Source organism: Protopterus annectens, chromosome 11.part0 (genome assembly GCF_019279795.1).
Source record: "Protopterus annectens isolate FY-2018-M chromosome 11.part0, PAN1.0, whole genome shotgun sequence".
NCBI classification, from domain to species: Eukaryota; Metazoa; Chordata; order Ceratodontiformes; family Protopteridae; genus Protopterus; species Protopterus annectens.
Genome location: NC_056745.1, coordinates 1,373,769,567 through 1,373,782,884, shown reverse-complemented (window position 1 = coordinate 1,373,782,884; position 13,318 = coordinate 1,373,769,567). Strand labels below are relative to the sequence as shown.

Below are 13,318 nucleotides of genomic sequence, written 5' to 3'. Positions count from 1 at the left end.
AAAAATATATTTAAAAGTTCATTAAAAATAATGTTTCAATTTTTTGTGATGGTTATAGTCTTTCCTGCCACACATGTAAAGAGATGCATCACCTACATGTCCACTAAAAAAATTATTACTTAAAGTAAACTTTTTATGATGGTAAGAGTCTTTCACACATCCAGGTAAGGAGCTGCACCCTCTAAATCTCTACTAAAAATTATACCAACCCTGGGGTCACTGCATTTAGGGCTTGAAGACCTTTCTCATCACTATGATCCCCTTTAGAGATGTCCATTTGTGCTGCCTTTCAAAACCATGCATTGTACACTCCAGCTCCATAAATTTGGATGACACCTTTAATTTTATCTTAATTGCATGGCAGCTTTGATAAGAATTAATTGAATTCACCAGCTTGTATTTAGTAATGCTACCTCTTTAACCTGCAGATTAGATTAACAAACAGTAATAGTTGTTTTAAGGGGGTGACATTTTTTTCTGACTTTCATATTCTCTTTTCTTTTATTTTCTGTGTTTCTATGTGAATGTCTAGGATAATCTTATTTATTTTACTAGCATGTCTTAGTAGACTTTAATGGAAATGATCAGATCTTGGTGAAGTTTGCTTAATTGATTAAGGCCCTTACATTGCACTAACAACATTCAGTTCTTTAACAGATAAATGAAAATGTTTGCAGTTTAGCATAATTCTATAACACTAGATGAGTAGGAAACATTCAAAATGTAAAAACCTTCAGTCGCACAATGTGTTTCACAATGGTCTGATGGTGTCATTCCTGAATAATTCTATGCCCTAGAATTACAAAAAAAAAAAAAAAAAACTAAAGGAGGACAGTAAATGCTGACAATCACTTTTCACCTTTAAAGTTATTTTTTGGAGGAGAGCAAATGCATACTGCACTCATTGTGGGGGTCTACCTGCATGCTCCGCCCCAACTACTTATGTATACTAACTCCAAGATTGGCATACCTCAGGTAAAAAGGAAGGCTGTGAGATACAGTGGCCCTGAGCTTATAAGTGCTCTTTTTTTGCATATTCGGTCTTGCTGTTTTGGAATGTACACTTTAGTCTTGGAATTTCAAATTGCCACATCCAGGTACTGATTACCAGCCTCCTAATCTAGGAGAAGACCTATGATTTATGTACTCCCCTCTCCAAACGTTCTGAGAGTTTGAAGGATGTGATCTCATAATATTTATTTTCCACACTCCAGTTGCTGTTTTTCATTCCTCTAATGTCCCTTGATGGAATCTGTCAGATTGTGTCCCTTTGTGCTACCTTGGTAAGCTTAACCCTGTCACACATGGTCAATAACAACTGGTTAACTATGACTTGGCTACATTTTCTTTGTCTTTTTCAATCATCTTATACTGTCCAGCTCAGATCAGGATGCAGTAAAAGCATCTCGCTAATCAAGATCATTGGATTCCTGCGCTACATTTTCTAACAGCTGTCAGTGAAAAGCCTCCACCTTAACCCTGTAGCTACTGTAATATCCCCTCTTTGCTCTATCAGTCTGGGTAATCTCTTCATTTGTGTCTGTATCATTCCTTTATATCCAGTGGCCATACATATAAAGTGCCCAAACCACCTCAGTTGATTTCTTACTGGCTGTTCATAGGGATCTCCTCAGTGCTTGTGCTCCTGGACAGTTACAAAAATGCAGTTCCACTAGCTGTGCCAACAATGCTGTTCCTCAGTCAGTTCCACAGCTCATCATGACTGTGGGCAAGAGTGGGACATCGACTGACAAGTAAACCAAAACTTTTATGCAAGAACTCAGCTCCTACATCACAAGCAAAAAGCAGGCTCAGTGCTTGAAAAGCTATGTTCTTTTGCTCTTTCTTGCCTTCACTCACGAACAAGACCCTAACCAACTCAAGCTCCTTCACTGAGGGCAATGACCTTCCACATGAAGATACAATATAGTCTTTTCTGGGAGAGAGTATTCTGACATTAGATGTGGAGGAGATAGTTCTCATCCCAGTTGTTTCACACTGAACAATACGTCATGGGACTGTGTGTCAGCTGTGACAGTAAATGAGGTTAAACGGACAATAAAAAAAAGCCAGCTTCTTAGCCTAAACAATTGTGTAAGAATTCTAGAAATTTTCTAATTCAGTCTACAGTTGTTTCAAGAACTTGCAGAAAACTCATAGTTGCATACAACAGCAAGCGCTGTGGAAGATCATGTGACATGCACTTTGTCATTGCCACCGCTGAAGGTTGTATGTCTCTTGTATGAATGCAGTGAGGGTTATGCCCACATACTTACACTGAATTTTCTCCAGAATGAGTGCTGCTTCTGCCACAGGTGTACCTTGTTCTAGTTCTTGATTATGTTTTTCAGGGGGTAAAATTTCAAGATGCAATCAAGGTTGTGAGGCAGTGTCCTTTGGGTACCCTCAACCTTGATTGATAGTATGAATGAAGTCCTGCCATATCCTTGTGAGATGCTGACTAACTTGGCAGAACCTCTTTGAAGTCATGTTATAGTATTTCTGTATTATATATAATATAGTATTTTTATTTCACCATAACCCTTCCATTCCCAAGCTTTTGCTGGCAAGGTCACTCCAGTCTTCTTGGCCAGCTGGTCTATCTCACCTGAGTCAGGAACCATATGAGTTACCATCACAATGAATGTCACCTTCTTCAGTTTGACAGCCTCTTCATCAATGCTTTACCTTTCTGCTAGGAGATTTTGAACATGCTCTATTCAGATTCTGTCCCTCACAAAATTCTTGATTTTATGGCAAATTAAATATTGGGGTTACAGCTGGTTAATAATGCCAAACATTAGACTTACATGCTTCTTATTATCAGAAAAAAACACACTGATGCAAACAAAACCTGTTGTTTTCTTAACTGTTTAAGTTTAAAAAATGTCCCTGATTTTGGACCCTTGCTTCCCCACCCCCACTCCACCCCATTATTTTTGTCTCTGTCTAAAATTCTTGAGCAAAGAATTTTAGAAGTATGAACAATACGTTTTTTCAAACAGCATTTAACATTAAGCAGATATAGTGTAGTATTAATGGTGTTCCCTCCTCCACTATCAAAAAATAGCATTCTGGCACTAAAACATAAGAAAAATACCTGTTTTGTATACTCTTATTGATGAGTAGCAGCTAAGTGATGTCAAAATCATAAGACTCCTTAGCCCTTATACACAACAACCTTTAATTTTGTAACACTATATCCAATCTTCATAACTGTTAATGACAATTCTCCCTGTTAATACAATTCTTATCATAAGAATTATTTAATATTGTACCATGTTCTGTAATCTACTCAGATGACATATGGTACTCTGGAGAGGGTACAAAGATTCCTCAAAAAGACAATCAAAAGGCTTCAAGGGTTGTCTTATAGTGATGGACTACAGTATACCTTGATCTCTCTTCTCTTTGGGTCTTAGAGGAGATATGTGTTTGCTGTATGGAACATTTAAGGACATCTTTTGAAAGCCTTTGCTTAGAATGTCCCCGTAAGGTGACCTGAACACAAGAGGACATTCAACCTCAATAAAAATACAGTATCCGGCACACTATGAAATGTGACAAAGTCATGTCTCAAAGATTTCCATACTTATGAAACAAACCCTTCCTTTCTATTAAACTCAACCCCAAAATGATTAAATTCAAGAAGGAATTGGATAACTACATGGGCACCTGCAGATTCTAACATGTCATCTAGGGTATTAAGTTCCTGAATGTTCTCACATGGGTTTTTCTGTCAACCTCTGCTTTCGCTCGCTGAAATGGAAAAAGTTTCCTGTGAGTTTAGGAAGGGCATGCAAACATTTTCACTGTGAAATGTTAATAAATGGAGGAGCAGGTTTAGAATTTACATTGTGCTAGGTCATGCCTTTCCTTCATTTATAACTTGTCACCTATTTACTTAGAATAAAGGCAGGAATAAAATAGGTCACAGTTACATATCCTGAATCAAATTAGTTGTTATGATTGTGACAAGTATAAAACTAATCATAGACTTTTAAATCACTGTGTTGTAAGCTGTGTGCAGGGTGTATTGCATTACATACACTAGCAATGTTACTAGTATTCTAGAACATTGTTTTTTTTATTTTATTTAAAATGTTAGAACAACTCATGCTGAAAGCACTTTGAACTCCTCAGAAGGAACAATAAACAAAATGGACCATGTGGAATAACATAAAATGAAATTACAAATGGAGATTATCTAAAAATGTAGCTCAGGAGTATAGAGCAGGAAGTTGTATTCTTTTAAACAGGAAGGGGTGGGTAGTACCTTAGTAAACCAGCAACTAATCCTTCTGATACGGACCAAGAAGATATGACTGACTTTTCATGAAATGTATCAAGGTAGCCATGGTGGCATTAGGGAACGCAGATGATCAGTAAATATTACAATAATGGAGATAATTATGACTTCCTTTTGCAGTCATAGGCTCAGCCTAACTAGTAGCATTTAGGTTGCTTTGCTATCATGATTAGTACTGCCATATACTTGTTGACAAATAACACATACAAACAGGCTTGCTACCATGTTAGTATATTCAGATATTACATTAGATTTCTTCTGATACAAAACCTTTAGATATATTGCAAGAAACTGTGATCAAATAGCAAAACTTCTGAATTTTATATAGGCAGTCAACAAAGAAAATATGCTGTTACAGAAAATGAACTAAAATTCCATGTTATGCAAAAGTGAAGCATCTTTTTTGTGTTTTATGAGGAATAAAGTTGAACACTAGGTAGACAAATATCATAAGTAATAAAATGGCAGAATAGGTGGGCCAAATTATCCTTGCAAAACTATATATTTCTTTATTGTTTATGCTGTGCTGCTAATCTTATGATATTCTCACTTACTTCTCCTAACTACTTATGTAATTATTCTAATTATGCATAAATGAATTTACATGTGTGCAAATTGCTGAAATGTATAAAATGATCAGAGAAATTGACAATAAAGTGAAGTACTTTGCCAAACAAATGAAATGGAATAGAAACAAAACAGAATAATGTTCATGTATTCTCCTAACAGCAGTAATTTTTCTGCATAACTGCAATCCTGCTGTTAGCATTCCACAAATGCACAACTGACAAATGATTGCATTTAAAGCATAGCCTTTAACTGTAACTTTCTGACATAAACATACCTTCAGATTGTGCAAACACATTCCAGTAAGAAAGAATTGTTATAAAAGTGCAAATCCTCATCCAGAGATTTAGCATTTTATGGAAATGGTTCTCCACTTTTTCTGACTTCTTTTATGGCGCTTGGTTAAATCAGGTACCTGTAAAGAAATACAAAATAGCTGAAATGACCACTGCTGTTTTCTCCTAATTAATCCTCTTTACTATATGCTTGCTCTTTAATGTTCCTGTCCTAATTTTGTTTTGATAACTTTTCAGTGTGATCACATTAACAAGGATTCTTTCACTTCATCGTATAATACATAAATATTCTCTGGAATTCATGCATTACATCTGCTGCAGTTTACCTATTGTGAATGATGAGACCCTGAGCTCACTACGAGTTGACAGTGTGGAAAAGCAATATGAAGTCAGTAACTCATTAAATATCCTGCTCGTAGCCAGAGTAGGGACCATGATGAGAACGCACATCCCTGGTTAGCAGCTGTAATATGGGAAAAGAAACGTTTGTGAATGTGATATGTGTACACTTGCAGAAGAGGATCAGCACACGCAGACACACTCAGAAGCGGCAAGATGAAAAAAGCACCTAGCACTTTTAAAGGGCCAGTACAGGGTGGGTTAATCTATATTGGGCCAAATGAATTGGTGAAAATGGAAATATAGGAGGAAGAGAGAAGAGGAAATCACTAAGCGAAAGTGATAAAGAATGAACAGGATTGTGGTGGAAAGACAATGTAACATTTTTTTGGAACAGATGCCCTTTGAGATATGTATATTTATAAAAAGAAAGTAAGTTGGAGAAGGAAAAAAAGAAAGTATAAAGAAGGTAAGAGGGAAGGGTAGGTTAAAAAGAAAGTATAAAGAAGGTAAGGGAGAAGGGTAGGTTAAAAAGAAAGTATAAAGAAGGTAAGGGGGAAGGGTAGGTTAAAAAGAAAGTATAAAGAAGGTAAGGGAGAAGGGTAGGTTAAAAAGAAAGTATAAAGAAGGTAAGGGAGAAGGGTAGGTTAAAAAGAAAGTATAAAGAAGGTAAGGGGGAAGGGTAGGTTAAAAGAAAGTATAAAGAAGGTAAGGGAGAAGGGTAGGTTAAAAGAAAGTATAAAGAAGGTAAGGGAGAAGGGTAGGTTAAAAAGAAAGTATAAAGAAGGTAAGGGAGAAGGGTAGGTTAAAAAGAAAGTATAAAGAAGGTAAGGGAGAAGGGTAGGTTAAAAAGAAAGTATAAAGAAGGTAAGGGAGAAGGGTAGGTTAAAAAGAAAGTATAAAGAAGGTGGGGGGGAAGGGTAGGTTAAAAAGAAAGTATAAAGAAGGTAAGGGGGAAGGGTAGGTTAAAAAGAAAGTATAAAGAAGGTAAGGGAGAAGGGTAGGTTAAAAAGAAAGTATAAAGAAGGTAAGGGAGAAGGGTAGGTTAAAAGAAAGTATAAAGAAGGTAAGGGGGAAGGGTAGGTTAAAAAGAAAGTATAAAGAAGGTAAGGGGAAGGGTAGGTTAAAAAGAAAGTATAAAGAAGGTAAGGGAGAAGGGTAGGTTAAAAAGAAAGTATAAAGAAGGTAAGGGAGAAGGGTAGGTTAAAAAGAAAGTATAAAGAAGGTAAGGGGAAGGGTAGGTTAAAAAGAAAGTATAAAGAAGGTAAGGGGAAGGGTAGGTTAAAAGAAAGTATAAAGAAGGTAAGGGGAAGGGTAGGTTAAAAAGAAAGTATAAAGAAGGTAAGGGAGAAGGGTAGGTTAAAAAGAAAGTATAAAGAAGGTAAGGGAGAAGGGTAGGTTAAAAAGAAAGTATAAAGAAGGTAAGGGGGAAGGGTAGGTTAAAAAGAAAGTATAAAGAAGGTAAGGGAGAAGGGTAGGTTAAAAAGAAAGTATAAAGAAGGTAAGGGAGAAGGGTAGGTTAAAAAGAAAGTATAAAGAAGGTAAGGGGGAAGGGTAGGTTAAAAAGAAAGTATAAAGAAGGTAAGGGAGAAGGGTAGGTTAAAAAGAAAGTATAAAGAAGGTAAGGGGGAAGGGTAGGTTAAAAAGAAAGTATAAAGAAGGTAAGGGAGAAGGGTAGGTTAAAAAGAAAGTATAAAGAAGGTAAGGGGGAAGGGTAGGTTAAAAAGAAAGTATAAAGAAGGTAAGGGGGAAGGGTAGGTTAAAAAGAAAGTATAAAGAAGGTAAGGGGGAAGGGTAGGTTCGGTAGCTGTGCACAGAAACAAACAGAGAAGACAGACAAGACTGATAAGGGAGGAGCTGAGACACCGCAGTAGTAGGAGTGTGATGCTGTAGGAGATGTCAGACAAACAGAGGGAAGATAATGGTGACTGGAAGGATATGAAGACAGGCATTAGCACAAAACACCCGGACAAAGCCAATAATGGGTGAATACAGCCCCTAAAGTTATTCAGTGAATTCAGTTCTTACCATAGCTCTCAACCTCTTAGCACAAAACACCCGGACAAAGCCAATAATGGGCGAATACAGCCCCTAAAGTTATTCAGTGAATTCAGTTCTTACCATAGCTCTCAACCTCTTAGCACAAAACACCCGGACAAAGCCAATAATGGGCTTAATACAGCCCCTAAAGTTATTCAGTGAATTCAGTTCTTACCATAGCTCTCAACCTCTTAGCACAAAACACCCGGACAAAGCCAATAATGGGCGAATACAGCCCCTAAAGTTATTCAGTGAATTCAGTTCTTACCATAGCTCTCAACCTCTTAGCACAAAAAAATGGAAAAAAACAATAATGGGGGAATACAGCCCCAAAAATAGCGACAAATTTCAAAATTAAAAACTGCTAGAATAAAAGGTTTTGTGTAACCAGGTACTTTCTGAAGAATATGAAGTCTGAAATTCAAATGTCTGTCATTATTTAATTCAAAATCCAGAAAACCACAAATTTTATGATAAACAGAACAAAAATATGAGCAAAAATCTGAAAAAGTTTCACAAGTAGTAGTGGGTAGAGAATTCAGGGTTTGAGCCTGTCTCTAGCCACCAGGTATATTTAACTGGGGCATTTTGACACACATGCACATGCATGTGCACGCATGCACGCTTACACACACACACACACACACACACACACACACACACACACACACACACACACACACCTAACCACATGTCAGATTCTCTGACTAGCTATCAGTATCAGAAGGCCCTTTGGCTGTTATAAATCCTTCACCTTTAGGTGAAAATTTGATCCCTGCCTAAAAGATCAAGGTGGAATGCTCAGCTATCAGTTGTCCTTCTGAATCTGTCTATGTAATGTTGAGTAGCAGAGACATCAGGAGATGCTGAGCAGATACCCAATCTTGGAGTGGTGGAACCATCCTGTGCTCCAGCTGTCAAAAGGCAGACTACATTGCTAGGTATTTCAGGTTTGGGTCCCTCAGTCTTCATCTGCATCTGTCTACTAGCTGAAGGAACCCCCACTGCTTAAACTTTTCATCTTTCTGCTCCAGTTGTTGTCCCTAGTTCTTTCATTTTGTAATGATTTAAAAGGAGACGCAGAAGCAGAAGGACCAGTAAGGAGAGACAAAAGCTTGCATTTCATAGCTATTCATGCCTGTGCCTTTGTATTAGACAATATGCAATGCTTACAGTTATCAGCCTTATGGTTCCTCCTAAACAAACATTTAACGTGCTAATCTTCTGGGGGTATCCAACGGCTACAAGGGTGCTTGTTGGTATGACTCACTGGGTATATCCCAGAAAAAAATAAACAGTATTACATTCAGAAATAATTTGAAATATCACCAAAATCGTGTTAAAAAAAGAAAAAATATGTACTCTTCAAACATCTCCATGACCTTGACATTGAAGAATTTAGAATGAGCTGCAGCAAAAAAAAAAAATAATAATTAAAGTTTGTGGTTGCTCTCTTAATAGCCACTCTCCCTTTAATAGATTCAGCATTAGTTTGCAGACATGTCCCACTAGTGCTGCCTGAAAGACTGAGGCGTGCCTCCAGATTTAGCAATTATTCATTATTAATATATATTCAGACTGGATAAATATATATAACTTACCTCTAGTGAGTCTGTAAAGCATCAGAAAAATACATACCATGAATGTTACTTCAACAGAGCACTGAGAAGCCCACCCCAGGGTTAGAAACAGTAATTAGTAACTCTATAAGAACATGTCTTGAAAACTTGTCCAGGTATTTTGCAGGCCCATCCTACCGCTTGCAGACATGGGTGCTCACTCACATAAGATTCCACAACATACTGATATGTGCAAAGCATCCTGTAAATCTGTTTTCTCCATCTAGATTCTGTTAGGACCTGGGTCTAGGTTCACATTTAGAAAAATAAGGAGATTATTATGATTGAGCTATTTGTCGCATCAAGGCACAGAAACCTTCCAACCACCTACCACAGCCACCTTCCCACCCTGAGTTTTGATTACTCTCTATCTGTTCTCTTGTTCTTCCTAGTATTTAGATTATCCAGTAGTAATAAATATTGTGTTCATGGGATCCAACCTCCCATAAATCACTACCAGGACTTGTACAAGTAGTATCTGCATTCCTGAGCTATCTTTTTTACTATGCTATTTTATTCCATGTGCCCCTAGTTGGTACACCTGTCATTCTTCAGGGATTTCATATTTTATAAAAAAAATGAGAAGTCCAAAACAATACAATTTTACCTTTTCCTATTCATCTAGTCTCTTATGTTTTTGTTAAATATGAAGATCCTGCACAATGTCACAATATTATTCTTGGTAATGTTTATCCATGGTAATGGATACTAAGTATCTGAACAACTCGGTGGACAGCTTTGAGTCCTAGTTTATGTGCTGCCAAAGGAATGACCAGATTTTACATGCCACAGATAAATTATTGGAGACTGCACATTTTACACAAACACACACACACACACACACACACACACACACACACACACACACACACACACACACACACACACACACACACACACACACACACACACACACACACACACACACACACACACACACACACACACACACACACACACTACCTGAAGTCATAGACCAAAGCTCCAAACCTTGTGGAAAAAGCTCCATCCATAGTCAGTAATTTCACCAGCCCAACTACGTGGAAAAAGCTCCATCCATAGTCAGTAATTCACACCACCAAAACTCCGTGGAAAAAGCTCTGCCGCGGTCCTGCGAGAGCAGCATTTACAGACTTTGGTCCCACGACAGTAGCAGCTACAGGCTTATAGCTATCGAGCCTGCAGAAGTTACAGTCCAATCTCCTTCCAGTCTATGCAGTTGTAACCGCATAGACTTCTGGGGCATCTACAGTCTGATGCTTTGTTTCCTAATCTGGACTGCTGTTTAACCAGTACAGGGTTCGGGAAATGCTGAGCACACATGCACAGACATCTGGGACACTCTAAATTATATTTAGTGTTTTTTCTTTTCCTTTTACAGCTGGGGGGCTGCAGTCCTACAGTCCAATAGCACGATTTGCCACTGCATAAATGCAAAAGGGAGAGGGGGACTGTATAGGCAGATTACACAACCTGGCAGCAAACTTAAAATTTTGTTATAACATTGCTCTATTTTTTTTTTACAAAGTGTTAGTATTTATAAGAATTAGAGAAGCATAGACTAGATTAGATAGAAGGTAGGATGTTGCAGTGGGTTTAAGAGTGTGTTTCTATGGTCTTTATATTCTCACTACTTATTTCTACTATACTTTTCTATAATACCACCATTCTTAGGTTTGGGTAAGGATATAAGGTCTAATTTTATATCATTATGTCTTTGTGTTAAGCTGCAATTATATGCTTTCAGATGTAAAAAATCGAGTCATAAATGACTTTATAGGCAAATATTAGTTTCCCCTATCTCCCTCTATGTCACAATTTATATACATGTATGAAACACAGAACAATAATCACTGTGACTCTGCCACTTGAAGTGTTATATAGTGATATGTTTAATAAGAACACCTGCTGTAGGAATAGAACATGGGCCCTGTCCTAATGTCAAGTAAGAAAGGCAAGCGTTTTTCCTCTTGATCCATCCTGGTATCTTGACTGTGCAACAAACATTGACCAACCAAGAATGACATACACTACCAATACATACTCAACAATAGGTGGACGACAGTCCCCATAGAGAAGCTGACAAAAATATAAATATGCAGGTGTGTATCAAGCAGTTTATTTATTTATTTATAGTTTGATAAATGTGAAGGTGGGTTGGTCAAAAGACCATTTTCAGTCACACAGAGCTGTCAAGCACTCAGCGCCTTTATACAATCTGATACTCCTCAACTGAATCTAGCACTTCTGAATGGAGCAAACCAGCCAGGTCAGGAGCAAAATAAAAAAGATCTTCTCATGTACAAACCAAGCCAAGTCCACAGGTCCATTCAAGTTATGCTCTATTTAAAAAAAGAAACTCTTCAGTTGTTTTTAAATTGTAACAAACTTCTTGCTACATTTGTAGTGTAGCAAGCTGTCTGCAACAGTTTAAGCCTCACATGGAGCTCTAAAGCGCTTCGGTTTTACCAGAAATGCAAAATAAAATACTCTTCTTTAATTTTAAAATGTTGCAAGCAAAAATATCCTTTCTATTTATTTATTGAATGATTGATTTATTTATTTATTTGCATCTGGGAAGGCTGACACCTTTACGCCACTCTAACTACAATTCTGCAGCCTTTGCCCAAGGCCGTATTGAATAATACAGAAAAGAACAAAGAATTATAAGTATAGCAAACAGAACCACTCAGTCAAATAAGATAACAAACTGAAACAAATATTTTACAGAAATAAATGGTACTGTGGATAGTTCTACTCATTACTTATCAGTTTTTCTATACAACTGATACATTGACTTATACAATGATACAGTTTCTTATGCAAAAGACATGCAATTAGCAATTGCCTTGAAAGCATAAACATTGTTATTTGTAATCTTATGTTCTTTTAGCTTGGCTTTGAATATTTCTAGTGTTTTGTTGTCTTATTTCAACTGGGAGTTGATTCCAAGTAGCTGAGCCCAATTTAGAGAAGATTTTTCATCTGTGGCAGTTTTGAAGCAGGGTCTCATAAGAGTTAATGCTTCTTCCTGACTTGCCCTCAGGTTGTAATCATAATACTTAATTTGTGTATTCTTTTCAGGAGGACAGTGTCCCATTTTTAGAACTTTGAAAATATGTGAAAGAAGCAATGTTGCTCTTTGGGCGGCAGGTAGCCATTTGAGCTTTTCTAAGAGTTGGCAGAGATTTAATAACACAAATGTACAGATTGTGTCAGCTGTTGTTTGTGCTTTGTGTGTATTTGAACCAGACTGCAGAAGTATCAGAGGGAGTCCATACTCTGTGTTAGGTATGAGAACATTACTAGATATGGCACTGGATGGTGTTGGTGTAAGTGGGTGAGAAATCTTACATTCTTTTAATTGATTTAGATTATTATTGATGGTATTATCAATACGTTTTGCTAGTGAGAGAGCTGGATCCAAACTTATTCTGAGATATTTTCATTCTGTTATTAGTGGCAAAATATTGACAGCTTCTTTTGAAATTTGAATAGGTGTGTTTTTTTATAAGATTTTGAGATGTGCCAGATATCATAGTGGTTATTACTATGCTGCTGTCTGTCCAGTGACACAGTTTTGTTTAGCTGGTTTGCAATTTTTGTTGCAGTATTTATTGGCTTCTAGCAATAGGAGATCATTGGTGAATATGACTATATTAAGTTGGTCTAGATCAGAGACGAGATCATTAATGAAAAGTGAGAAAAGGAGGGAATCTAGTACAGAAGCTTGGGGGATATCTATGTCAATAACATTTTCATTTGAAAAGCAGTTTCCTGCATAATCCTGAAAATTCCCTGCTTTATACGGAAGTCTGAAACTGCTTAACAGTCTCTGGGAAAAAGTTGAATCTGCTGAGTTTATAAAGTAAGAGATTATAATATACTAGAATAAATCACCTGCTAATATGGAATCCTTCATGCTGTTGAAAATTGTGACTGTGGTAGAATGCAATGCTGTCATAGTGTCTAAATAATTTCAGAAACCATAATGTTTATAAAAGAGCAGACCGTATTTATTCATGTGGTCAGATACTTGTTTATAATTCAGCTTTTCCAACATTTTAGCAATGAGGCATAAGCTTGTTGTTCAGTGGTTTGCTTTGCATTCTTTGGGTTGGGATTCTTAAGAAGAGGTATGTTGTAGG

The 13,318-nt window shown here is 37.0% G+C and overlaps 1 protein-coding gene across 1 annotated transcript in view; it reads right to left on the bottom strand.

Moving 5' to 3' along the window:
* Positions 1–13,318, bottom strand: part of LOC122815075 — a 3,014,144-nt gene that overhangs the window by 2,957,140 nt on the left and 43,686 nt on the right. The window lies entirely within an intron of this gene.